The following is a 26,574-nucleotide window of genomic DNA, read 5'->3' as shown; positions in this document are numbered from 1 at the left end:
TACATATTTTCTAGCAGATAGGAAATGGAGATTAAGTTTCTTTTCATCTTAGGTACATAATATACATTTCTAAGTAAGATGAAAGATTCTCCAAAAAATAGCTTGACATCTTCCACTGCATGAGCTAAAATGACTTCACTCGTTCCCACCTTGAAAGTCATTTCTTGTTTAGAAAGTTGTCTCCAAGAACTAGTTTCCTGTAGAAAAGTGCAAACATGATTAGTGGTGCCTGAATCTAATGAAGTGTTACCTCATGTTTTTTATTAAGTACATCGGATATACTTGCTAAGATATAAGCCTAGGTTATTCGTTAGCCCTAACCCACCGATCATAGATGTCCCCAACACAAACCTCAAATCATCCACAACTAATATCGTACTTGGATTTCCAGTTTGAATATACTTCACCGTTAAATTTATCGGAAGCAAGAAGTTGTATAATTGAATTCGACATTGCTGGAAAATTTAAACAAATTCTATTAAACTTTATGCATCTAAATCCAATTTTAGCAAAAAAAAATAAAGTACCCAAAAAATATTTATTTATTTGCAACGATACTTTAGTGTTTCGAATAGTTACTACCATAGGGTAGTCAACAATTCCTTCACTGAAGCAAGACAATTATTGACCAAATAATTGTTGGGGTTGATGCCCTGAACTCTCATTGGGTCCTGTAGTTTGTAAACACTAGTATTGAACAAACGCTTGTGGTGTAATGATATGAGATATTTTCTTCACTGTTGTCTATGAAACATGAGATGTTTTATTTGCTTTACCACAAACCAATAAACTAAGATCCCTAGTTGTCGTTGTAACTTAAGCATGTATGTGGAGACATACATGTGGATCATGCCTTAAGTGATGACAAAACTGGTCTGTAGTGTATGAATATAGGAGGGAAACCTTATCCTGGTGACACTACGGATGTGACCCACTTTTAAGATAGTTACAAGTGTTGTGACGTGCTACAGATGGTTTGATCCTGATCATTCATGTGGAGACATGCTAACAAGGGTGTCCTATACAAAGGAGTTTGTATAAGACCGGACCACGAAGTGTTTAGTCTCGTTATATAACGTCATTCATGACAGAAACTTCACTTCACTAGGATGACCATAGGTAACATGACCTTAATCCTGAGTGAGTTGGGAACTTCTGCCTTTGAGGAAAGTTCTTTGATTTGCATGGGTGCGAGTGGTTAGATCACCGACTAAAACCTACCATTTTGGGGATTCGTCTGATTGGGGAGTTAGGAACTCATCTACACACGAAACTCCTTCCCCGAAGAAGGGGTAAGTAGATAGATTGCTCCCTTAAGGGTTGATTCCGGTGCTTGAACGATGTGGCGCTATACACCTTCTCAAGGCCCGAGAGGTGTCCACTCATAATAGGACTATGATGTATTGTTCATTAGAGGGATCAGTGGTATTTAAGAAGTTAGATGTAACCACAGGGGCAAAACAGTAAATTGGCTCAACTGTACTTACGAGCATCTGTGAAGGGTTATCGTACTATTGACTAGTTATATCCGAAGGACACGGAAATATATTTGTAGTTGAAGAGTGCAGCTGTCGGTCTTTAGTGGAGTGCCTGACAGTTAACGGATGGTGGATCTCGTGGCTAAAGAGTTTAGTTAGCTATTCACTTACCGTTGGAGCTTCAAGCTACAGGTTCATAAGATCCCCTTCGTAGCTCAATGGATTCAAGTTGAGAATCAATTTTTTGGGTCAGTTTGAAGTGTTCAAATTGGCAAGAGGGAGTTTGATTATATATGATATGATTACACTGGTTCAATTATATATGATATAGTTGACATGATATTCTACATTAATTGGAGGATTTGATATAAATATGATTTATATTAAGTAAAGGAGAAAAGGACTATGGTTTAAATGTTGCATATGATGTGATATTAAAACTATAGGTTATAAATATAATATGATAAGTTAGTTATTATATTTATTTATAATTAAAACAATTATGAGATAATTGTTGGTGGTTTCTTCTTAACTATACGTGAAAGTGGGAAGTTTTATTTAGTTCTCATAACTGAAGTATAAAATGAAAAAAATTTCATTTTGGATAGGAATCGCATTATCTCTTGATTGGTTGTACACTGCCTATCGTTTAGCTCACGAGAGCCTACAAGATAGCCTCAAATGTTTCCTAAACGATCATGTCACGCGCTGTTTCCTAAATGATCGTGTTGTTTTTACTAAGTGATCGTGCACCTAAGCGAGATTCACTAAACGATTGTCTAAACGACCAAACCTGTTTTACTAAACGATCGTGCACCTTTTCTAAACGATCAAGCACAAGTCTATATGATAGACACAAACCTCTCCCACTTGCTTGGTCTTGATTACGATTGTTGTTTCCTCCTTCCCTCTACCAAATCCAACAGCGCCCACACCTCCTGGATGCTCACTTCGAGAATACCAAGGTCACTGAGTGGTGGTGTCCGAGAGGCTGTTTGTTCATGGAGAATATTGTTTGTTTGCTGAGCGATAGTGAGAGATTTGGGTAGACGATTGCAGCGATAGCGAGAGGCGTAGGTCCCACTTCTTGACGAGAGCAAAAGGAAAACAAAAGAAAAGTCTTCAAAGGTAAGTCTCTCATTCGTGTGTATTTATTGTTAAAAGCATGCCGTAATTTGTTCTTAAATGCATAACTACTGTGTATGTTTATGAATGCTTGTAATTTTGTCATTATAAATTTGGAACGATCTTTCTTCCGCTCAAAGGTTCTCTTTGATAAGAGTTCCTTCATTTGGTATCAGAGCCAAGTTCTGATATTCCAAATCCATTGATGTATAGAATAGCATTTGCATTCTTGGTGGGTAAAACATGTCTACATTCTGTTTAAGTGTTAAATATGTTTGTGGATGTGGATTAATGGAGTTTCTGGGATGGTTGCCTTTGGTTCTTTAATTCTTTTTACATTTAAAGTTAATTGTAAGGGCCTCTGTGTTTTTGGGCGTATTAACTTGCTATCGAGTATGTAATTCAAAGTGTTTGAGTTAGTGTGAGTCGCTCGTGATGAAGCTTCAAGGTAAGGAGCTGCACTATACTTCGAGGAAAAAGAAGACCAAGCGTTGGTCAGATTGTGTAAATGATGGGGTAAGCGATCGTTGAGTATGAGATACTTGGCAGCAAGGTGAACGTGCACGCACTAAACGATTGTGTAGTTCAGCAAGCTTCATCACTTAGTCACTGACTACATGATCGTGTAGTAAAAGTTACTTAAGCACTTGTTCTATGGTTGTTTAGACGATCGTGCTTCATAGCAACGTCATCGTCTAAACAATCGTTTAGACTTGTATATTTAATGTTAGTGCGCTAAACGATTGAGTGCCTCATAATTGATCGCATTGTAAATGGTACTCGATCATAGCTATGCGATCGTGGTTACTCGGCCAGTTCGATCAGGGAGGCTTTGCCCGGGCAGTTCAAGACCCGGTTCGCCTGTGAATCAGTTTGCTCGATGGATTTATGTAATAGATAGAATTTTAATTTCCGGTTTTTTAGGCTCAATCATCCCGATTCATTAGTTCTATGAATGTACATAAGATGTATGTTTGATTATATGTCATATGGTATGCCATATATTTGATATCCCACCTTAGGTTATGCATTGGTCATGCATCATCTCTATATAGTAAGTGATATGATATAGTAGTTTGCATGACTTAAATTACATAAGAACATGTTTATACATCATCTAATATAAGAGTTATATTTATGCATGCATTAAGCATAGACATACGTCATCTTTATATTATAAGTGTTATAGTATAAGGGTGTATGGAAGCATGCTTGCTTAGTTCATTACCAAGTATATAAGTGTTATATATAGTAATGAATGGACATTGCATGAAGCATGACACATAGGTTAAATTTATAAGAGTTATAAATACCTAGTTGTGCATGGCAATGTGAATGGGTTTTGGTTGTTTCTTTTATAAGAGTTATAAGGGAAATTAGAACTAAAATCAATAAGAAAGACTTGCATGTGAACTTAGGCTTGAATCATGGTTTTAAAAGTGTTTTAAAACTTAGGGGAGATAGACCTAAGATCACGGTTCTAATGAGATTAGGAACCTAAGATTTAATCTTTTAATCAGTTTAATAGGATTAAATTGACTAATAAAAGATTAAATATGTAGCAAATCTATCTATAAGGGACCTATTGTCTAAAGCGGGTTCTGTCTAAGCTAGGGTACTTAAGTTGGTGGAAACGAAACACCCCTACCTGGGAACCTACCTGGAAAGGTGAATTAGATAGATTTGATGCATGCATGCAAATTTGAGGACAGTTCGTTAAAGAGTTTAATGGGACTACTTGAACTTGTTTGGTTTCAAAGACAAGGGTTGTTTTTTAGAAAACTAAACTGACTTAGATAAAATCAGTAGTCGGATGGTCTAAGTTAATGAACCCCCAGGTAGAACATTCAGTGGGAGGTACTTAGGGTATATGATACTTCATTTAAACCTCTTCGCGTTTCTCCCTTTTGTGTTCACACCGTGAGATCTATCCCCAGCCTCGTGGCACCCTGGGAGTGTGATAACAAGCAGAAATGCATGTTATCATAGTGCTAAGTTCTTAAACAATGTTGGATTGCGTTGATGAAATTTGTTAAATTGCGTCCATTAAGCATAAATTCTATAATATTGCGATCGCATATGTTCAGCACATTAGAATAGTTGATCTTTGTATTTTTGTGCAGAATATGCGTTAACGCAATGAAAGATTGCGATCATAGGAAACCATCGGTCGAGCATAACTTCACTACAAGGCTTTGGATGATCGTGCTCGCAAACATTCGCCTGAGAAGGATCGCCGTAACTTGGTCATCGCAACATGGTGGGCGCATTTGGGTGAAAGGATAATTAAGAGCGATGGGACAGAAAGCTGATGACAATCGAATCCAAATTAGAACGCATAAACGAGAGATAGGCGCTTAGGAATGAGCACTATTTGTTATCAACGCATCGCATGCATCCTAAAGATAGGATATGATTGTATGCGGTCACCTTGTTTTCATGCATTTTGCATCATCGCATAGGACAAGAGTAGAGACTTAGGGATGAGCTCTATGGACATTTTGCATTCAACACATGCGTCCTAGATTTAGGAGCATCGCATTTACATTAGAAAATGAGTTGTTGTGCATGGTTGTAACATGATTGCATAGTCTGACGCATTCCCAAGTAACGCTAGCTAAAGATCATCTCAACCCATTCATCACAAACTCATTGCATCTATCAACGCAACTGTCTTTTCTCAAATCCTCCACCTTTATTTATTTCTTTTTCATCAATGCAAACAACAAACCCAACACTTATTTATTTACTTGGTTACCACAAAGTTTTCATCAAAATTACCAACACAATCTATTTTCACAAGTCCCTGTGTTCGACCCTAGACTTACAAGGAAACTCAGAGGAATTTACACTTGAATTCCGCTGAGGAAACTTGAGTGCACAACCCAAATCCATCAATGCATATCATTTATATTTCCACTTCATAAATACGAGCATCAAGTTTTTGGCACCGTTGCCGAGGACTTCGGTAAAATAGTTTGTTAACGATAATTTTTTTGATTTCTTTGCAGAACTCTCAATCTCTGGCGAATTATGACCCGAAGATTGAGAGACCGCCAACAGCAACCACAACCAGACAAAGAAGAGATAGTGGAGCAGCCTGGAAATGGAGCACCAAATGATAATAATGTCATGGCGAATCCGATTCTATTGGCAAACAATCGCAATAGGCCCATCAGGGACTATGCATCGCCAAACCTTTATGATTTCTCTCCGGGAATCATGAGGCCTGCCCTCGACGGAAGCAAATTCGAAATGAAACCGGTGGTGCTACAGATGATCCAGACTGCAGGTCAATTCGGAGGAAGGTGTGGCGAGGATCCGCACGCTCACCTCCGAAGTTTTATTGAAATCTGCAACACTTTTGTGTTCTCGAACATCTCTGCTGAAGAAGTTCGACTAACGTTATTCTCGTTTTCTCTCTATGATCAGGCTAGGAAATGGGCATATTCTCTCGAACTAGGAGAGATCACTTCTTGGGAGTAGGTAGTGGAGAAATTTATGAAGAAGTATTTTCCACCTACCGAGAATGCAAGACGAAGGAAACTGATTACAAATTTTGAACAAGATATGGACAAATTGCTCAGTGATGCTTGGGTGAGGTTTAAAAGGTTGGTCCGGGATTGTCCGCATAATGGGTTACCAGACTACCTTCAAATGGAGATTTTCTATCATAGTTTGAATCCTGCTTCACAGACTGCTGCCAATGCGGCAGCCGCTGGTGGTCTACTTGATAAAACTTATGATGAGGCGAAGAATATCCTAGATCGCATCTCCAAGAACCATGAAAACTGGAGAGAGAGTGACCAGAGATTGAGACTCAAAGACTCTGACGCAAACAACAGTGTTATTACTTCATTACAAAACTAAATGACCGCAATGATGAATTTGATCCAAGGAATGGCGATCAGTAGCCCAACACCGCAAGGTGGGCAAATCAACACAATCAGTCAAAACACCGCAAGGTGTGCGACTTGCGGTGATGGTCATGCGATGGAATATTGCCCGCAAAATCCACAATATGTCTACTTTGTGAAAAATAATCCCTTTTCAAACACCTAAAATCCCAGGTGGAGAAACCACCCCAATTTTGCTTGGAAGAATCAACAACAAAATTTTCAACCTGTGGTGCAAAAAGAAGGGCCACCAGGATTCTTTAAACGCAACAACGGTCAACCGAGCAATCAAGAAAGTAGCTCACAACAACCAACGCAATCCTCTTCTTTGGAGAGCCTATTGAAGCAATATATAGAGAAAAACGATACGGTGCTTCAAAGTCAGGCTACGTCTATCCGAAATCTTAAATTACAGATGGGCCAAATTGCGAGTGAGCTGAAAAGTAAGTCACAAGAGGCGTTGCCAAGTTCAACCGAACTTCCACACAACTCAGGGGGGATCAGGTAAGGAGTAATGTCAGGTTGTGACATTGCGCAGTGGGAAGACTGTGGAGGGAGAAAAGAATGAGCATAGTAGAACAACTTCCATTGCAGCTGAACCTGAGATTGCAGTAACGCAAGAAGAAGAAAGAGAAAATGAAGCAGAAAAACCTGAGGTTGCATCAACCTCGAAGCCAACTGAAACAGGAACCGTGAAAGTTCAGTTACCACCTTTCCTTCAGAGACTAAGTAAGCAGAAAAATGAAGAGGTACAGTACCAACGATTCTTATCTATGTTAAAGCAATTACATGTTAACATTCCTTTCAGTGAAGTCGTTGAGGAAATGCTTGCCTACGCCAAGTTTCTAAAGGACATGGTAACTAAGAAGAGGGGTGCTGGAATATTTGCCATGGTGGCATTAACACAAAGTTCCAAATCCATAATCCCATCGAAGATGAGCGATCCTGGGAGCTTCACCATTCCTTGCTCCATAGGAGGACTCTATATTGGGCAAGCCCTGTGTGATTTGGGGGCCAGCATAAATTTGATGTCGTTGTCAATTTTTAGACAATTAAATGTGGGGTCCTGCAAGGTCGACCGTACAATACTTCATAGGGAGCCATTTCGATACTAGAATGGTAGCTATTGTTGTATGCAAATTCAATTAACGGTAATTGTGTATCCCAACTTCCCTTGAATTGTAATTCATAAGCTCTTAACATATCTTCTAGTGTCTGTATAGTCCTTTCTGACTGTCTATCTATTTGTGGATGAAAAGCCATACTGAAATGCAATTTAGTGCCCATAGCCCTCTGTACATTAGGCCAAAATTTTGAAGTAAACCTCGAGTCTCCATATTGACTAATTATCCTATCCACATAAATCTTAGCTAGACGGTCTAGTGTAAAAGTAACTTTTACTGGTATAAACTTGGCTGTCTTGGTCAGTCTATCGACTATTACCCAAATGCCATCGTATCCTGAGGGCATCCTAGGAAATACAAATAGAAAGTCACTTCCTCTCAGGCACTGGGAGTGGATTGAGTAATCCTGCTAGTCTTTATCTTTCAGGTTTTACTTGTTGACAGATTATACATCATCCACATATTCTGCTATGTCTCTCTTCATCCCAGACCACCAGTAAGATCTTTTCAAGGTTCTATACATCTTGGTGCTTCCTAGATGCATAGCGTAAGCAGAACTATATGCTTCCTCCAGAATGGCTTATTTAAGCTGTAGCTTATTAGGCACACACATTCTCCCCTCCTTTTCTAGTACATTGTCTGTTCCCAGTTGAAAGTCAACTCTGATGCCCTTACTTACATCATCACAATCCTCTGAAGATCAGGGTCTTTCAACTGATCTTTCTTGAGGTTTTCTACTAAGGTAGGCCTTACCTGGAAAGTAGCTATCATTCCTCCTGACGGTCCCACTGATAAGGCGGTTCTAGAATTCCTGAACTCCTGCAATAGCATTCCTCTTATTGAACCAATAATGGCCTTCCTACATAGTGCATCCGCTACAAAATTAGCCTTACCAGGGTGGTACTCGATGGAATAGTCATAATCTTTAATCAATTCAATCCATCTTCTTTATATTAGATTCAACTCTTTTTTATCAAAGATATATTTTAAACTTTTGTGATTTGTAAATATTCTGCAGCGCTCTCCAAATAGGTAATGTCTCCATAACTTCAGAGCCAAAATAATTGCTGCCAACTCCAGATCATGCGTAGGATAAATGCTTTTGTGCTTCTTAAGTTGACGAGAGGCATATGCAATTACCTTCCCATCCTGCATCAACACACATCCCAATCCTTGTCGGGATGCGTCACAATAAATCTCAAATTCCTTACCTGGAACAGGCAAGGTAAGCACTAGTGTTGATACTAGTCTTTGTTTCAGCTCCTGAAAATTATGCTCACACTCCGACGACCATTCAAACCTCATGCCTTTCTTGGTCAGGTTCGTCAACGGAAGAGCTATCTTAGAGAAAACCTCCACAAACCTCTGGTAATAACCTGCCAAACCTAAGAAATTACATATCTCTGAAATGGTCGTGGGTCATTCCCGATTAACTATTGCATCCGTCTTCTGGGCATCTACACTAATATCATCTGCTGAGACAACATGCCCAAGAAATACAACCCAATCTAACCAAAAATCACATTTACTGAACTTAGTATACAACTGCTTATCTCACAACGTCTTCAATACTATCCTCAGGTGGGTTATATGATCCTCCCTACTGCCAGAATATACCAATATGTCATCAATGAATACTATCACAAACTGGTCCAAGTAGGGATGAAATATCCTGTTCATAAAATCCATGAATAATGCAGGAGCATTTGTCAATCCGAATGGCATTCCTAAAAATTCATAATGTCCATATCTAGTTCTAAATGCGGTTTTAGGAATGTCAGCTTCCTTCACTTTCAGTTGATGATAGCTCGATCTCAGGTCTATCTTTGAAAACACTATGGCTCCTCTTAGCTGATCAAACAAATCATCAATGCGTGGTAACGGATATTTATTCTTAATTGTTACCTTATTCAGCTGCCTATAATCAATACACAATCTAAGTGTACCGTCTTTCTTCCTTACAAACAATACCGAAGCTCCCCAAGGCGATACACTAGGTCGAATGTATTCCTTGTCAATTAACTCTTGCAACTAAACCTTTAATTCTTTTAATTCAGTTGGCACCATTCTATACAGTGTCTGCGATATAGGAGTTGTTCCTGGGACTAAGTCAATAGTAAACTCCACCTCTCTGTCGGGTGGCAATCCCGATAATTCCTCAGGAAATACATCCCAAAACTCATTTACCACAGGGACATCTTCTGGGTTCAGCTCTTTCCCTTGAGAAACCACTACGTGAGCCAGATAGGCTTTACATCCCTTGCTCAACAGCTTCTGAGCTCTCACTGCTGATATCAGATTCCCCGCGATTAATCTTTTGCTTCCTGTCAGCATTGCATCCTGGCCATTTGATTTTCTGAGCATTACCTCCTTCTTATAACAGTCTACTGAAGCACGATACTTACTTAGAAAATCCATCCCCAGGATAGCATCAAACTCCAACAACTCTAAGGGAAGTAAATCAACATAGAAGTCCTGACCATTGATCAATATCTCACTATGATTATAACATTTATCTACTATTATCACATCTCTCAAAGGGGTAGAGATAAATAACTCTTCAGGCATAGGCTCAACCAATCTATCCATACTAGATGCATACATGCTATATATAAATGAATGTGTGGCACCAGGGTCAAATAAAACATAAGCAAACTGCCCACATAATATGACATTACAGATCATAACATCTAGAGACTCTGCTGCCTCCTAGTGTGTCATGGCATACACTTGCCCCTACTGCTGGGGTCGACTTATGACATTCTTCTGCTTAGCACCCCTTGACCCTTCGCCTCGATTACTAGCGCCCTTTGGTTGGTTAACTGTCTGGGAGATTATCTGTTGTGTGGTTGGGGTGTCCCTGTTCACCTGTCACTATAGCATACTCCAAGATGCCTCTTGCCATAACTAGGGCACATCGGTATCCTGCTGTGCTGGCTACCGACTCATCAGCTCGTGGCATCTCTGGACGGCTAACTGCACTGACCGAGGGTCTCGATTTCCTTTTCCTGGATCCTTGCCAACTTGTACCCTTGAATTGGCTTCCACTAGTTTGAGTTGCAACTGGAGGTCGAGATCCCCTGTCTCTAGGCCCTACTACTGCCTCATTGCCCCTTGGCAATTGCTCATCATCTACCAAACTCCGCTCGACTCATATCACCATTTCTATTAATTGGTTAAAATCTAGCCAATTAGCCGTAGATGTCACCGGAGTTCTGACTTCTTTTCTCAAGCCTTGTTCAAATTTCCTGCATCTATCTCTTTCCTCAACAATAATCGGCAGAGCATACTGTGATAACTCTATAAATTTCTGCTCATATTCTGCCACTGACATTGTTCCCTGCATTAGTCTGAGGAACTCATCCCTTTTTGCATCTCGGAACGAGCTGGGGTAGTACTTGTCTTCAAAGGCCTTCCTGAACTCAGGCCATAACATTGCATCTGTACTGGCTCGTCTGGCGGATATCACTTTCCACCATTTCTCTGCTTCTTTTTGTAGTAGAAAGGTGGCTAGCCCTACTTTTCTGTCCTCTGGACAACTCATAACATTGAAACATTTTTCAACTACATCCAGCCATAACTCGGCTTCAGCCGGGTCTGCTATACCTTCAAATGTCACAGCCCCTAAGGCTTTAAACCTCTCAATTCCATATTTCTTCTCTAGGTCTGCTCGTACTGAGCCCACACTGGCTGCTAGCCTCTGCGCTATCCTGTCAAAAACTATATCTTCTAGCTGAGAATCTGTCCTTGCCTAGGGAGTACTAGACTCTCCCTCAGACGTCGTTTCCTGACCCACTAGATTATCACCTTCTTTTTCCCACTCGATGCATTCTTTCTAACCTCCGAGCCCTTATTGGTAGGGTCAAAATTCCTGCCTCCTGTCTGCTTACACTGTCTGCCACTTTGCCTCGGCATTTCACCTAATACAATGTACACATGTTAGGGACTCACACTTTAGGGACTTAGACTTATGCATGAACTTTCCCTTCTATTCCCAAAAACTTATGCTCTGATACCAACTTGTCACACCCCCTCCCAGATTACCCTTTTAATCTAAAAGAGGATATGACCGTGGTAGTTACTAGCCCTACTGCCAGCACCCACCACCAAAGCCTTCTAATCTAAATACTAACCTATTTTAAACATTAATAGTATACGCATACAGCAAGCCTCCTAAGGTTCTACAAGGATTATATAAACACATGCATACAGCCATGACATAACATTTACAACAAAATATTCACAGATGGCCCTAAACATTTCTAACAAAGTCCTAGTCCCTCTCAAAACATGTGTACATAAACAGGCCATCAACCTAAGTTCTCCTTAACAAGTCGGGCCTTTCAGTGGCAAACAGCAGTAGGATCAACCTTGAGGAATCTGACCGCTACCTGAAAAAGGAAACATAGAAAATCTGTGAGCTAGTAGCTCAGTGAGTGACTATAGAATCATATTACATCATGCATTACATCACTATAAACATGTGAATATACTGATGAGAATCTCAAGAAACTTCCTCTAAACATAATTTACAACTATTCTTAGGCATCATTAACATCATTATTCCTTAGTTGAGAACGAGCCTATAACGCTCTAGCTCCCAACGTCTTTTACCGGCCAAGAGACCCATACTTCGGCCTCCCTTTGATGATGTATGGCCTAGGAGACCCATACTTCGGCCTCTCATTCAGAACTACCTACGTGCACGTGGAGTTTTCTAAGTACCGTCAATACCTTAGGTACTATTACCCCGATACCTTCTCCATGTCCTTCGGTATCGGGTTATTTCATCGTATTAAATTAAGTTTCCCTGCATGTCATTTACACAAGAATTCATTCTATTATAGCCTTCCTCTAGGAAGCATATTTCAACATTAGAAACTTAACTTTAATGATTTCACCACATACCTTGGCCTGTGTTACACATATACAAGCCGGGGAACATATGTTAAGCTATTCTTCAACTATTTGTTGCTTGAGGGAGTGTAAATTCATCATTAACATTACTGTAACTTACTTGACCTTATATGCATAAGTATTAAAACATTAAGTTCACTTAGTCACTCACAACTCGTCGGCCTCTTAATGGTTTATATGCCTATCCTAGCTCTTTTTGGCCTGAAAGGACATAATTCCCGGTTAAACTACTTAGAATTCTTAGCAAAATACCTCAAATAGTTCATTTACTAATGGAGCTTTCATCAACAAAGACAGCATTACTAGCGAGATAATCATCATGAGTAAATCCATCCTCATGAACGAGATCCTCATGAGCGAGATCCTCCTCATGGGTGAGTTCCTCATCATGAGCGAGATCAAGCTTTTCCTAGCAAACTTTCATCTTAACGATACTCACCTTACCAGCGAGATTAAGCCCAAATTCCAGCGAGATTTCCTTCTTGAGTGAGATCTTCAACACAAAATTAACGAGATTATCATCCTGAGTGAGATCCTCATGCCCTTTATCTCGCTCTCGCTCTCTATGGTGAGTTGTTTGCTTGTTCTTCCCAAGCAGCTGTCTGCTTCTGCACAGATTCTCTATTTCAAATTCAAAAATTTATAACTCAAAATCCATAACTCTTTTCAAGAAACCTCCTTCTACAAACTTGTTTAGAATTGAGTAATTGTCTTACCTTAAAATTTCATCCGAAAATATCATATAGTTCGGCCTGGAGCTTCCAATCTTCACCTCGAGCCCCGATTAATCTGAGATTTTGCCTCTTTTACAAATTCTTCACTTTTTGTTCTTCTCCTCTTGCAATCTTTCTCCGACAAGAAAACCTCGAAAATTAGATTCTCCCAGCTTTCAAATGGCATTGATTTCACTAAATTTTCTCATGCCAATTGCCAAAACCATGCTTTTGAAGTTTCACTTCCTTTTAATCTTCCTGTCGCCTCCTGAGTTCAAGGATTAAACTGCCACATCACCCATATTTAGTGCCTCCAGCCAAACTAATAAATGAGCTACCTCATTTCATATGATTTTTTTTTCTTTCCTATCTCCCCAACTCCTATAAATATACATAGATTCCCATTAGTTAAATATTTATTATAACATTCCTTTAGCAAACATGCTTATCTAAGAAACTTAGAGTTCGAGGTTTACAGATGGAGGCAGCTTTAGCGCAAAAGAGAAAAACAATTTTGCACCCCATCGCATATGCGAGTAAAACTTTAAACCCTGTACAAATAAATTATACCAGCACAGAGAAGGAACTCCTAGCTGTGATTTTTGTGTTGGAAAAATTCCGGGCATATCTATTGGGAACCAAGGTACTCATCCACACTGATCACTCGACAATCAAATACTTAATGACAAAGAAGGATGCAAAGCCGAGGTTGATCAGATGGGTTCTCCTCCTTCAAGAATTTGATATCGAAATAATTGACCGGAATGGGATAAAGAATCAGGTTGCGGATCATTTGTCTAGACTGGAAAATCCTGAAGTTGACCGCAATGAGACTGAAGTGAGTGTCGTGTTCCCGGATGAGCAGCTATTCCACATAAAAGAATTGCCCTGGTATGCGGACATCGTTAATTATTTGGTTTATGAGCAATTTCCTAAAGATTACACCTATCATCAATAGAAGAAGCTCAAGCACAAATGCAAACATTATTATTAGGATGAGCCAAATTTGTATACGAGAGGTGCAGACCAGATTATTCGATTATGCGTACCGAATGCTGCTAAAAAACGCATATTATCACAATGCCACGACTCATCATATGGTGGGCACTTTGGAGGGTAGCACACTGCAGCCAAAGTTTTGCAAAGTGGATTCTTTTGGCCCACATTATTCAAGGATGTTGCTGACTACGCAATGAAATGTGATCGGTGTCAACGCACAGGCAACATTTCATGGAAAAACGCAATGCCAATGAACACTATCTTGGAGCTGGAATTATTCGACGTATGGGGGATTGATTTCATGGGACCATTCCCTCCTTCGTATGGCAAGCATTACATTTTATTGGTCGTCGATTATGTCTCCAAGTGGGTAGAGGCAATAGCATGTGCCACAAGTGATGCGGCGTAGTCTCCCAATTCCTGAAGAAAAATATTTTCACTCGTTTTGGCACTCCTTGTGCCATCATAAGTGATGAAGGATCCCACTTTATCAATCATAATATCAAAGAGCTGATGCACAAGTACAACATCCTCCACAAAGTGGCCACCGTATACCATCCACAAACGAATGGTCAGGTTGAAGTATCCAATCGTGAAATTAAGTTGATACTTGAGAAGGTAGTAAAGCCTTCACGGAAAGATTGGGCAACGAAACTTGACGATGCATTGTGGGCATACCGGACCGCATTTAAAACACCAATAGGTATGTCTCCCTATGCGTTGGTATTTGGCAAGGCGTGTCACTTGCCTTTGGAGCTAGAGTATAAGGCACTGTGGGCAGTCAAGAAGCTAAATTTTGATTTGAAGAAAAAAGGAGATGTGCGGAAAATGCAGCTGGTCGAGTTAGAAGAATAGAGGATCAACGCATATGAGAATGCGAAGATTTATAAGGAGCGCACCAAGCACTGGCATGACAAACGCATATGCGGTAAGAACCTCCAAGTCGGGCAAAAGGTCTTACTCTTCAATTCAAGACTGCGGTTCTTCCCGGGAAAACTAAAATCACGCTGGTCCGGTCCCTTCATCATTAAAGAAATATTTCCACATGGTGCGGTGGAGCTGATCACTGAGGATGGCAGTCGGATATTTAAGGTTAATGGACAACGAGTTAAAGCATATTGTGGAGGTGATTTTCAGCCAGAAAAAGTCTTCGTGAAGCTGAAAGACCCGGACTACCCCCCTACATGATTCTTGAACTCTTATTTCTTTGTCTCGTTTACTAGTATTTAGCTATCTAAATCTTACTGAATTTTACTTCTTTCTCTAAAAAAAAAATTGTTGTTTTGTTTTAAATCATTTGACCCTCTCTTTGTCTGTTTACAATGATTAAGGCACAGGATTGCGGAGATGTTACAAGAAGAAGCAAATGATCTCAATCCATCACCGCAATCCATAGAAGATAGATCGCCGTAAGGAAGGATGCGTCAGTACACAATGTGGGCAATAGCGCAAAATTTGGGGGTGTGCTCTTCCCTATCTTTATTTCAAATATTGTGCTATCACATCGCATGTTAATTTTAAAAGTCTTATCACCGCAATCATTTGACATAGATAAATTTAGTAGTTTACCGCATTCTGTTCTTTGCCAAGTATGATTTCAATGATGACAAATATGCTTCTATTTCTTTCATATATACTAGAGTCAACTTAGTCTTAAGATAGTCACCTCATGAAATATTTCTCGAAGTTAGGGGTTTGCTAGCTTTCTTTCAAACTTTCCTTACAACGCATTCTATGACCATCGCATGACTTATTTTTATCTTTTAGCAATGAGGACATTGCCGCATTTTAAATTTGGGGGTGAGTATTTATTTTCGACCTTGCTATTTCTTTCTTAAAAAAAAACAAAAACAATATATATATTTTGAGAATAACAACTCCACTGTAAACGCAATGGAAAACCCATGTTGATAAGCGTTAAGTTGTGAAAGACACTTACCCGTAGTTGGATGTCCGCATGACACACGTAGGGGCAAGCCAAAACGAAAGTAAGTCACCAGGATCAACGCATAAATCAATGACCGCAACTCCACTGCCAAATCGATATGAGTTTAGTCTGAGAAAGAGTGCATTGCTCGTAGTTGGATGTCTGCATGACACACGTGGGGGCAAGCCAAAACGAAGGCAAGGCACTTGGATCAGCGTAAGATCAGAAAAAAATAGCAATGAAGAAAAATTTTTATGCAAGGATAAAATCATTTGACACTCTGGAAAAAAATTTTCTTTTTTGAAATAAATCATGTGATGTTCCGAAATTTAGTAACGTCCTTTTGAAAGGTAAGCTTGCAGTCCCTAGGTCTTAGAAATATTTTAAGAAGAGACTTGAATAAGACTTAAGGAAATTCTGGTATATAGGATTTGAACGAAGTATTCTTGAGAAATCTAGGAAAAGAACTTTGCGATTGACTTGCTAAAGGAATCTTTAGCATATGCTTGAGGACAAGCATTGTTTAAATTTGGGGGTGTGATAACGGGTAGAAATGCACGTTATCATAGTGCTAAGTTCTTAAACAATGTTGGATTGCATTGATGAAATATGTTAAATTGCATCCATTAAGCATAAATTCTATAATACTGTGGACGCATGCATTCAGTGCATTAGAACAGTTGATCTTTGTATTTTTGTGCAGAATATACGTTAACGCAATGCAAGATTACGATCATAGGAAATCATCGGTCGAGCGCAACTTCACCGCAAGGCTTTGCGTTGATCATGCTCGCAAACATTCGCTCGAGAAGGATTGCCACAACTTGGTCAGCCCAACATGGTGGACGTATCCGGGTGAAAGGATAATTAAGAGCGATGGGACAGAAAGCTAATGACAATCGAATCCAAATTAAGTTGACAGCCGATAATGGTCATAAAGTACATTCAGCTTTATCGGTGACAATTATGTGGTGCATCAGTTAGGAATTAAAGTTGTCTCATCTGTACAACCAGGAGAGAGAAGTCGCCTTTCACCACGGATGCTCCATAAATACCAAGTGCATTCTTTAGAAAAGGGGTTCACCATTTTTACAATCTTTTGTTCCACAGGTCGCACGTCTGTGTTCTTAGTTTTCTTTCATTTTAAGGCGGACGCGAAGGAAGAAGTTGTGCAGGTAGATCGTTCCGGTAAGCTTGGGAGAGCACTAGGAGCTCCAAGGACAGAGAGAGGGCTGATGCATGCAGAAACGGGAACATCTTTATATTAGAATAGAGATTTCAGTGTAAAAAGCCTCGGTCAGCAAGGAATTCCTACCAGGCTCTCTACCTTTACTTTCCATTGCCATTTTATACTCAACTCATTTATAAGAATGGAATTCCTTTCTCTATATCTGTTCACTCTCTGTTATTCACGCATGAGTAGCTAAATCAATTGAATGGGTTGAGAAGCATTTAGCTAGCACAACTAGGGAATCTTCATTCTTTGCGATTATCTTGTTTATGTATGCTTTATTCGTCCATTAGAGATACTCGAGAGGGTAGTCTAAGGACAGGATCTAGACTTAGGAAGGTCAAGTTAGAATCTAGACTCGGAAGAGCCAGATTAGAACGTATAAATGAGAGATAGGTACTTAGGAATGAGCACTATTTGTTATCAACGCATCGCATGGATCCTAGAGATAGGATATGATTGTATGCGGTCACCTTGCTTTCATGCATTTTGCATCATCGCATAGGACAAGAGTAGAGACTTAGGGATGAGCTCTATGGACATTTTGCATTCAACACATGCATCCTAGATTTAGGAGCATCGCATTTACATTGGAAAATGATTTGTCGTGCATGGTTGTAACATGATCGCATAGTCTGACGCATTCCCAAGTAACGTCAGCTAAAGATCTTCTCAACCCGTTCATCGCATACTCATTGCATCTATCAATGTAACTGTCTTTTCTCAAATCCACCACCTTTATTTATTTCTTTTTCATCAACTCAAACAACAAACCCAACTATTTACTTAGTTACAGCAAAGTTTTCATCAAAATTACCAACGCAATCTATTTTCACAAGTCCCTGTGTTCGACCCTGGACTTACCAAGAAACTCAAAGGAATTTACACTTGAATTCCGCTTGGGAAACTTGAGTGCACAACGCAATTCCATCAACACATATCATTCATATTTCCACTTCATAAATATGAGCATCAGAGTGTCCCCTTAAAGGATGGTGTTTGGGTAGGTCAATACCAAGGTGAATGGAGAGAATGTTCATAGTAAGTGGGAGAACGTGGACAAAATATCCCACAGTCTCTCTCATTAGGTTGGATAACGTTTTTGTTCATCACCTCGAGGCACTCTGGGAATGTCCCCTTATAGGATAGTAGTTTTGCACAACTCTTTATCTAATCTCCTGTATAGGATAAGGTCGTTTTAATCTCTTGTCCTAATCTGCTTTTTCCCTATGGTGAGCACATTAGGGCAGGACTCTAGGGCCGAAAATGAAACGTTATACTTACGCGAAATTGTTAAAGGTTAACAGTTCTAGACTGAAAAATGGTGACTGTTAGGGTCAGTTACAAGAGTTGTTTCTGCCTAATGGTTGAGAGTGTCTCATCCCAGTGAAGGGGCATCTGACCACCCCACCGATGATGTTTGTCCTGCCTCGCTGGGGCATCATTTCGAAATAGATGTCTTTTCACTTAGCGTACATGGAAACTATTTTGCTAAAACTAAAATTGGAGCTAAAAGTTGTAGTACACAGACTCATTATGTTTGTTTGTTTTTCAGTGACGTAAATATGGCTACAGCCACATTAGCTCTAGTAAGTGCCGACAAACTGACTAACGAGAACTACGTTAGTTGGAAACATACGATCACTACTATTTTGATCATCAATGATTTACGGTTCGTCCTTACGGAGGAGTGTCCTACTATTCCACCTCAGAATGCCACTCGAAATGTTCAGGAGGCTTATGACCATTGGACATTGGCAAACGAGAAGGTCTGAGCTTATATCTTGGCTAGTCTTAACGATGTTTTAGCCAAGAAGCATGAGCCTATGGTCTTAGCGCATGAGATCATGGAGTCCCTATGGGGAATGTTTGGACAACCGTCTGGACAACTCAAGCATGAGGTTAAATGTATCTTCAACTTCAAAATGGAGGAAGGCACCTTTTTTCGTGAACATGTGTTAAATATGATGGTCCACTTCAACGTGGCGGAGATGAATGGGTCACGCATCGATGAGGGCAACCAGGTTAGCATAATTCTGCACTCGTTGCCCGATAGCTTCCTGCACTTTATTAGTAATGCGATACTGAACAAAGTGGAATATATCTTTACAACTATCCTCAACAAGTTGCAGACATTCCAATCCTTGTTGAACAGTAAGGAGAAGAAGGGAGGTGATGCAAATGTTGCTTCATCTTCTAAGCAGTTTGATGCGTAAAATTATGATGTGATGGTGTGAGTATGCGATGATATGTGTTATGCGATGATCATTCAAGTTTTTCTAACAAAGCCCAAGTATAAGCCTTCTTAAGTTCCTGGTAAGTCCAAGGTCGAACACAGGGACTACTAAGTAGATATGCGACAGACTCTTTGATTCTATTGCGGTGGTGAAAAAGAAGTGGATAGTGCTTTGATTTAGATTTTTCCTATGCGACGGAGTTGAACGCGGAGTGATGAGAGCGTAGAGTTACAATAAGTATGCGATGAAGGGGTTGAGAAGGGGTTTAGCTAACATTTCGCAAGATTGCGCACAAGTTATGCGATCATGCTATACACAAATATCAGTACTACATTTCTCAATGCATAATGCCATAATTCCTATTTCTAGGATGCATGTGATGTCTATGCGAAACAGTCGACAAAAATTATTTCTAAGTTTCTACGCTTGCTTATGTGATCTAATTCGACTCTCTCAAACCTAGATTCTATCTTTAGACTACTCTCTCAAGTATGTCCAAATGATTAATGACGCACACATAACACAAGATGACCACATACCATCATTCCTATTTCTAGGGCGCATGCAATGTGTAAATAGCAGATAGAACTTATGTCAAAGTTTAAAGAGTTCAAGGCTGAAGTTGAAAATGCATTGGATAGACGGATTAAAATACTTCAATCGGATCAAGGCGGAGAGTTTTTGGATTTTAAGTTCTAGAACTATATGATAGAACATGGAATCGTTTCCCAACTCTCAGTATCGGGTACACCTCAGCAAAATGGTATAGTGGAGAGGAAAAACAGAACATTGTTGGACATGGTTTTCTCGATGATGAGTTACGCTTCCTTACCGGACTCGTTTTGGGGTTTTGCAGTGGAGACTACAGTGTATATCCTCAACTGTGTTCCTTTCAAGAGTGTTGTGAGAACACCTTTGGAGTTGTGGAACGGGCGTAAAGTTAGTTTGTGTAACTTCAACATATGGAGTTGCCCAGCACATGTGCTTGAGGCTAATCCAAAGAAATTGGAACCACGTTCGAGGTTATGCCTCTTTGTAGGCTACCAAGGTACATGAGGGGGTTACTTTTATGATCCTATGGAAAACAGAGTGTTTGTGTCAACGAACGCTACCTTCTTGGAGGAGGATCATATGAGGGAGCACAATCCATGTAGTAAGATCGTGTTGTCTAAGCTTTCCAACGTAACTACTGAAACTTAACAAGAGTTGTTGAAGGGCCTGCTCCATCAGCAAGAGTTGTTGATGGAAGTTCATCTGGTAGGTCAGTTCCACCTCAAGAGTTGAGGGAACCTCGACGTAGTGGGAGGGTTGCGAACCCATCTGTTCGTTATATGGGTTTCACGAAAATCTTGGCTATGGTAGTCGATGACAAGGTTGAGGATCCATTGTCTTATCAGAAGGCAATGGATATGTTGATTGGGATGAATGGGTCAAAGCCATGGATCTCGAGATGGAGTCGATGTACTTCAACTCAGTATGGGATCTTGTAGATCATCCTAATGGGGTAAAACCTATAGGTTGCAAATGGATCTACAAGAGGAAACGGGGTGCCGATGGGAAGGTGCAAACCTTCAAGGCTAGACTTATGGGAAAGGGTTATACCCAGGTGAAGGGAGTCGACTATGAGGAGACTTTCTCACCCATTGCCATGTTGAAGTCTATCCGCATCCTCCAGTCAATTGCCTCATATTATGATTATGAGATATGGCAAATGGACGTCAAGACTATCTTTCTGAATAGAATCTTGAGGATTGCCTCATTTATATGATGCAGACCATTTATGGATCACACCATTTGTATTACCTATACAAAATGAGTCGCATCCAATAGTGTTACCAGGATGAGATACCCAATTTCATCCATATACTTATAGATCATTTAGGCTATATACTATTAACTTGATCCTGTTTATGTTACCATGTAAAGTTAAAGTATTTATACTATACCCATGGATATGTTTATTGGATTTTCATAATAGAATGCAAAATCAACAACTTTATTGAATAAGATACTCAATAATATTTTATTGATAAACAGAATGTTTAACACAAAATTTACGAACTGCGAGTTCTAGGACATTCCCAACATAGTTTATGTCATTTCAGAATCAGGGGTTGCCCAGAACATGTGCTTGAGGCTATTCCTAAGAAATTGGAACCACGTTCAAGGTTATGCCTATTCGTAGACTACCCCAAGAGAACGAGAGGTGATTATTTCTTTGATCCTAAAAAAAAATAAAGTATTTATATCGACAAATGCTACTTTTCTTGAAAAATACCACATAAGGAAGCAAAGACCCAAAAGTAAAATTATGTTGAATGAGATTTTCAAAGAAACTACTGAATCTTCAACAAGAGTTGTTGAAGAGCCTAGTACCTCAATAAGAGTTGTTGAAGTAGGTTCATCTAGTAGGTCAAATCTACCTAAAGTGTTGAGGAAACCTCGACATAGTGGGAGGGTTGCGAACCCACCTATTCGCTATATGGGTTTAACTGAAATCCTAGCTATGGTAACTAATGGCAAAGTTGAGGATCCATTGTCTTACAAGAAGGCAATAGAGGATGTTGATAGGGATGAATGGATCAAAGCCATGGATCTCGAAATGGAGTCTATGTACTTCAATCCAATATGGGATCTTGTAGATCAACCTGATGGGGTTAAACCTATAGGTTGTAAATGGATATACAAGAGGAAACAGGGTGCTGATAGGAAGGTGCAAATCTTCAAGGCTAGACTGGTGGCAAAGGGTTATACCTAGGTTGAGGGAGTCAATTATGAGGAGACTTTCTTGCCTGTTGCCATGCTAAAGTCTATCCGGATCCTTCTATCCATTGCCTCATATTATGACTATGAGATTTGGCAAATGGATGTCAAGACTGCTTTTCTGAATGACAATCTTGAGGAGACCATTTATATGGTGCAGCCCGAGGAATTCATAATCCAAGGCTAAGATCAAAAAGTTCGCAAGCTTAATTTGTCCATTTTTGGACTGAAACAAACATCTCGATCTTGGAACATAAGGTTTGATATTGCGACAAAATCTTATGGCTTTGATCAAAATATTGATAAGCTTTGTGTATACAAGAAGATCATCAATAGTTCAATAGTTTTTTGTAGTGTTGTATGTAGATGATATCCTATTCATTGGGAATGATGTAGGTTTACTGACTACAGTTAAAAACTGGCTAGGGACCCAATTTCAAATGAAAGATTTGGGAGAAGCTCAGTTTTTTATGGGTATTCAGATCTTTCGAGATTGAAAGAATAAAATTGTCTCAGGCGTCGTATATTGACAAGATGTTTGTCAAATATTTGATATAGAACTCCAAAAGGGGCTAAAGAACAATGTCTTAAAACACCCCAAGAGGTTTGGATCCCCTATGCATTTGTTGTAGGCAGCTTGATGTATGCAATGTTATGTACTAGACCTGATATCTGCTATGCAGTAGGGATAATCAATAGATATCAATCTAATCCAGGATTAGATCACTGGACAGCCGTTAAGAACATCCTCAAGTATCTCTGGAGAATGAGGGACTACATACTCGTGTATGGTTCTAAGGATTTTATCCTTACGGGATATACAGACTCTGATTTTTAGATTGATAAGGATTCTAGGAAATCCACATTAGGATCAGTGTTCACTCTTAACGAAGGAGCAGTAGTATGGCGTAGCACCAAGCAAGGGTGTGTCGTTGACTCCACCATGGAGGCTGAGTATGTAGCGATTGTGAAGCTGCTAAGGAAGCCGTTTGGCTCAGGGAATTCGTGATTGATCTAGAAGTTGTTTCAGACATGTCAAAGCCCATAACACTTTATTGTGATAATAGTGGTGTTATGGCTAATTTTCGAGAGCCTAGGAGTCATAAGTGTGGCAAGCATATAGAGCGAAAGTATCATCTCATCTGAGAGATTGTACATCGAGGGGACTTGATTGCCACGAAGATAGCTTTAAAGCACAACGTTGCTGATCCATTTACAAAGGCCCTCACGGCTAATGTGTTTGAGGGTCACCTGCAGAGTATGGATCTATGGGACAGACCACATCTGCTATCCGTGTTGCTCTGGAATATCTCGACCTATTATCCTTGGCATCTACAATGAGCATGTCTTCTATCAGTGTTAGTAACATTAAGTATTCTTGTCTGTTGAATGATATCTATTATATTTACCACACATTGATCACACTTTGAACCTAATTGTGGTAAGTTGTGTTGTATTGAATATTGTTGCACATTTTGGACAAAATTATTCTACATGAAGAAAAAGATTAATATAACATAATAATTATGTAATATAATTGAAAAAAATTAGACAATAAAATTCTTACCATGCAACGGTAATAAGCGCCATCAACTGTGATATATCTTCTCGCAATTAAGTCGTCCCAAATAAATAGTCATATTATATAGCTAAAGCATCTACTAGATCCTCCTTGTGCACTTTATGATATGAAAGCATATAAGGGGGCTCATTGTCAACCAAATGCCTTGATTATTGCATTAGTCGGTCAAATGATACTTGATATATTATTAACATGTTTGTTGATTGCTCAGATACAGCTAAGGTACCGCTCCATCTACACATGAATATAATTCATCAAAAACATTTTATAATGTAAAATTAGAATGAAATAAATATGTAAAGAAAATAATATTAGGCACTAAGTGGACACCCAACAAAATAATCGGGGGTCTTTAACTTGTATTGCAGTGCGATAGTATAAAATCGATCAAAAGCTTATATTTGCAGTAGTATCAACATACCTGTTATTCCCAAAGTTGTTGCATAACTAGCTTGACATAATTCTCTTTATGGCCATGCAAGACAGAAAACGCCTCATAACTACCTACTAGCTTCCTCAAAATTGCCCAATAGAGGAAGGAGCATTGGGTGAACCAAATTGTTGGACTTGTCGGCAAACAAGAATCCTCCAATAAGTTGCATTATAGATGCTCATGCATATCTCTATATTGTGACCACGTTAGCATTGGAGGAAAATTCTATAAAGTGTGATGCCAATCATGAGATATTCAACCTCAACCCCTTTATTTTAGGTGGTAAAAACCCAAAATAATCTCACAAACACGTTCCTAGTCATAATGCAACCATCAAGGAACAAGTCCTCCATCCACTAGTAGTCCAAATTGAGATGCAATATCTTGCAATGTAATTGTACATTCCCCACCAGACATCATAATGCAACCATTAAGTAACAAGTTTTCTATCCACTAATAATCCGAATTGAACTGCAATATCTTACAATGTTATTGTACATTCCCCACCAGACATGTGAAATGTAGGGTTTTTGCTCTCCATTGTTACAATAAAGCAATAATGAGATGTCAATCTAGTTTGATAAACCCAATTTATCTAACTTCTAAAAAACTAGACTGTCGTTGATAAGCATGATGTGTTGATCTAACATTATATTATGTTGTACTATTGCCTCTCTTTTTTGACACCTTAATACTATAGTAAACTGAATATCTCATACTAATTGTGAACAATAAGTTTGTTGTAAATATAATTGAATCATATCAGTCGAACTATGATCGTAAAAAATATTGAAAGGTAATAGACATAAATTAACTAAAATTAATAACTATAGCAATATAACAAACACCCATTACCAAAATTAACAAAATTAACAAAGACCATTACACAAATAGACAAAACTACAAAAGCTAATAAATTCCATCACAATTACAAAAAGAAAAAAAATGAATAGAGTCCATTAATAACCAACAAAGTCCACTACAATGATAAAAGAAAAAGGAAAAAATAAATAAATAAATAAAAGGGAGACGCACATCAAACTTATTCATTCATGGCTTGAAGAGCATCTAACAACGAGTTAAACAAGTACGCTTATTATGTCATTCTCTCATATATAATCTGCATTGATTTTTTGTAGCTACTTCACGCTAACCCAACTCATTATGAATTCGCGAACTTTTTGGGTATCCATGTTCTTGAAATAAATTATCGTTTGGATGAACTATCTCAAATGTTGCATTTGACCGATAATTTTTATACAGTATATGATGGAAACAAGATTCATGACATCATTGGTATTGGGACATTTAGTAAGATTCTTTAATAAAAGGTGAATGTGCCAAATGCGTGTAATTATAAATTGCAATTATATAAAAGCACAAAATCTTAAAGGAGTGTAACTTGTTGAAATAACATGTCTTCTCTTTCAAGCTCACAACTTGTATCTGATAATATTTGTCTGGAGGAATCATACTTATTCTTTTAATTATATTCATTTTTAACTATTTATTTTAGTAAAGCTATAGGAACACCAGGATCAACTTGAAAACAATATTTTGAATTTCACTAATTATAAAGTCAGAATCAAATACAAGGTAGTTGTTGAATAAAACATAAGGTCGGGTTATGTATATAATGTAATTGTTGATTTTTCTCCTGAAAATTGTCCTCCTGATTTTGCTCATGTAATTAACATAATCTCCATATTTTATTATTAATTTAGATTTTGTTTAACCACTTTTCGAATTAATCTCACCTAAATTAAATATCCAAATTTTTCTACCAAATTAATATTTTAAATAACCATATATTATTATGTTTTATTTTATCTAATCAAATTTCAAATTTATTCAAATCTTTGAATGGTTTTTTACTACTTTTTACATATTCAATTTTATTCAAATTTTTCAATTGTTTTTCATAATTATATATATATATTCTTAATAAACTAGTTGTATATTTCTCATAGCATTAAATTGTTTTATATACTCTTTTTGCTATTATTTTAACGATTTTCATAATTTTATACATATATTCTTAATAAATTAGATGTATATTTCTCATATCTTTGAATGACCATTTGTGTACGAAGTGATATTTATTTTTTCCAAATCGTTAAAATATTCTTTATTTATTTATTTATTTATT

The 26,574-nt window shown here is 38.6% G+C and overlaps 1 long non-coding RNA gene across 5 annotated transcripts; it reads right to left on the bottom strand.

Annotated features, from left to right (window-relative positions):
• Positions 1-26,250, bottom strand: LOC120090032. 5 transcript variants are annotated; one of them, XR_005485376.1, is made up of 4 exons: positions 24,414-26,250; positions 23,978-24,226; positions 11,939-12,014; positions 7,061-11,543 (listed from the first exon to the last, which is right to left on the bottom strand). It is a non-coding gene; the product is annotated as an uncharacterized LOC120090032 (long non-coding RNA). The 5 variants fall into 5 exon arrangements; XR_005485374.1 differs by lacking the exons at positions 7,061-11,543; positions 11,939-12,014 and adding an exon at positions 1-197; XR_005485375.1 differs by lacking the exon at positions 7,061-11,543 and having other exon boundaries at positions 11,577-12,014.
• Positions 26,251-26,574: the final 324 nt, after the last annotated feature.

Source organism: Benincasa hispida, chromosome 11 (genome assembly GCF_009727055.1).
Source record: "Benincasa hispida cultivar B227 chromosome 11, ASM972705v1, whole genome shotgun sequence".
NCBI classification, from domain to species: domain Eukaryota; kingdom Viridiplantae; phylum Streptophyta; class Magnoliopsida; order Cucurbitales; family Cucurbitaceae; genus Benincasa; species Benincasa hispida.
The sequence above is the reverse complement of the archived record's forward strand: the minus strand, read 5'-3'. Positions and strand labels throughout refer to the sequence as shown.